Genomic DNA, 3126 nt, shown 5'->3' with positions numbered 1-3126 from the left:
AAAGCCTAAAAATTAGGCTTTTTTTATTGTACAAAAAATATATACGTAACTTAATTTTTTTGAATCTTAAAAAAAATTAATTATATTAATTAATAAATAGATACCGAAAATCGGGGCCTTCCTAAATACGGGACCTTAGGCAACTGCCTAGTTCGCCTAGTATTAAAGCTGCCACTGGTATGAGATTTGAATGATAGTACCACATTTACAGTGATTATGAATTTAACTGAGAGTAGTGATTTAAGAAAAGTCAAATTGAAGCTTGAAATGACAATTTCAAAATTACAAGCCTAGTGAAATAGATGAGATGATTTTTATTTTTATTTTTGAAGGGAAGAAGATAAAATTCTTTGAGCTAGCCATAACATGTAAATCAACTTGCTAGGACAAAAAATAAAATGTACTAAAAATAGTTTAAGTTTGGGGTGTATATATTCTTACATAATTTTTTGTGAGACAATGTGGTAAAATTATATTAGATTCTCTTACGCAATTGGTTGTGAGACAATTTGGCAAAATTATATTCTTGTCATATGTGTACTTACTATTGTTGAGTGTTAGAAAATGCATATTTATAAAGGAGAAAACCGTCATTTTACATTTCAAGTCTTACTAACAACCCTTACTTTTATGTATTTAACATTCTTGTGATTTAATTACGTGTGTTTTATTTTAATTAAGTAATTTATGTATTTTAGGGGCATTATAGTCATTTCACAATAAAGGAGAGATCAGACGGCAAAACGGACATCACTTTTGAAATCAGGACGGTCGAAAACCTTAGGAGGAGCATAAAAGGAAAAATGGCACTATTCACATGTACGGTACTATTCACGGGTACGGTACTGTCTACGTTACTGTTCACGACACTGTTCACATAGACGGATCGATGACGTGGCATTGACCGATGACGTGGCATTGACTGATGAGGTGTCACGATCCTGTTGGACTAAAATTCTTATATACTGTTGATGGTGACGTGGCAGCATATCAGTGGACGAAAAATCTCGCGTACGGTGCATGCATCACACAGGATTATTTTCAACCAAACCGCGTTACTGTTCATCCGGGTCAAACCGTGTTACTGTTCATCCGCGTGGTCAAACCGTGGACTGTTGACTGATGACGTGGCGCAATCCTGAGCGTCCAAACTGTTTTTAATCCGATGGCCATGATTTACTCCATGTATCTATAAAAAGGGGGCCTCTCCCCCCTAATTTGATAGCTCTGAATCCATTTTTGGGATCCATTTTCTGTAATTCCTTCTCCATCTTGTATTTTCTTTGTATTTTAATAAAATTCCCATTTTGCCCCTAGTTCAATTATGAGTGGCTAGTTTTCTTTCAAGCTTGGGTTGAAGGTGAAGTCTCAACATGTGTCATGGGCTTAATTTGGTAAATTTATTTTCACTTCCCCTCTAGTTTTTGTGGATGTTTTGACTTCTCGTCGACAAATAATACTAATCTTGTCTAGTACCGCCTTGGTTTCACCGGCCCTCTAGTACAAGGTTATTATTATTTGGCACGATAAGCCCTTAGCACCATATTGATTAGAGCGTGGTTCATGAGGTGTGGATTCCCCCCTCATGATTTAATTGGTATTAATAAGGAATATTTAGCCCATGGTGCATGTTGATACGGATCCGGATACCCAAGTGCTTCATTTCAATAGATCTATCTTCAATTTATTCTCGCCATTACAATTCCAGTTTTAGAATTTATTCTCGCCATTTTAATTTAAGTTTTAGCATATTCCAAATCATTTCCACCATAATTCCAACCACCCATTTACAAAATTAATTCTATATATAATTAAAATCCACCTCCTCGTGGGATCGACACTCGTCACCATTGATCTATACTACAATAGATTCGTGCGCTTGCGAGTACATTAAAATTTGCACAACAAGTTTTTGGCGCCGTTGCCGGGGAGGTAAGTAATTTTAATTCATAGAATTAATTTTTGTGAATAATTTCTTTTATTTGTTTTCTTGTATTTTTTTTTAATTATTAAAAAAAAAAGAAAAAAAAAAGTAAATCTACATTTAAAGGTTAGTATTTCTTTTCTTTTTCTCTTCTTTAAAATTCTGTAATTTAATTTTCAATTTATTTTTTCTTTGTAATTTTTGTTTATTTTATTAATTTAATTTTTAGTTAATTTATTTCACGTATTTGTTTTTGTGTATTTTTATAGAAAGGTTGTAATAGCGCAATAAGGTTAGTATCGTAATTTCTCCCTCTTCTTTATTTTTATTTGTTTTGTTCCCATCTTTATTTTTATTTTATTTGTTTTGCATGCATGGTCGTAGGTCATTATTTCCTAATCTTGAACCTATAAACCTTGAATTAGGAAAAACACTTCGCACACACAAACAAGTTAAAAATAAAATGGATTTGCAACCACAGGAGAGGCCATTTAAGGACTATTTTAGTCCTTTAGCTAATTTGAGCACATCATGCATAAGATACCCAAATGTAGCTGCTAGGAGTTTTGAACTAAAACCTAGTGTGCTAAATTGTCTCCCAACATTCTATGGCTTAGAAAATGAGGACCCATATAATCATCTGAATGATTTTCATGCAATTTGTCAAACTTTTAAATATGAAAATTTTTCAGATGATGATGTAAAACTTAGATTATTCCCATTTTCTTTAAAGGATAGAGCTCGTTCATGGTTAAATACTTTACCGGCTAATAGCATTTCATCATAGGAACAAATGGTAACGAAATTTTTGAATAAATATTTCCCAGTGCATAAAACCAATTCTATTCGCAGGGAAATTTCAGAGTTTACACAAAGAGAGGACGAGCAATTTTTCGAAACATGGGAGCGATTCAATGGGCTACTCTTGAAGTGTCCACATCATGGGTACGAGAAATGGCACCAATGCCAATACTTTTTGGAGGGATTATTGCCGAATGTGCAAGAATGGCTAATGGCAACAAGTGGAGGAGAGCTAATGTCAAAAAGTGCATCAGAAATTTGGGAATTCTTCCAGCGACAAGCAGATAATTCCCAACAACGGAGTCGATCACTCAGGAATACTAAAAGAATTAAAGGAGTGAATGAGGTTCACATTGGCGAGTCAACTTCGGGAATCAAAGAAGTCAAGGAGATGGTTGAAG

The 3126-nt window shown here is 34.1% G+C and overlaps 1 non-coding gene across 1 annotated transcript; it reads right to left on the bottom strand.

Annotated features, from left to right (window-relative positions):
* Window positions 1-2768: 2768 nt before the first annotated feature.
* LOC112098625 lies at window positions 2769-2872 on the bottom strand. The gene has a single exon (XR_002905735.1). It is a non-coding gene; the product is annotated as a small nucleolar RNA R71 (small nucleolar RNA).
* Between the last annotated feature and the right edge of the window lie 254 nt (window positions 2873-3126).

This window comes from Citrus clementina, unplaced genomic scaffold (assembly GCF_000493195.1).
Source record: "Citrus clementina cultivar Clemenules unplaced genomic scaffold, Citrus_clementina_v1.0 scaffold_5, whole genome shotgun sequence".
Classification (NCBI taxonomy): Eukaryota; Viridiplantae; Streptophyta; class Magnoliopsida; order Sapindales; family Rutaceae; genus Citrus; species Citrus x clementina.
Note: the sequence above shows the minus strand (reverse complement) of the source record. Positions and strands in the feature narration are given on the sequence as shown.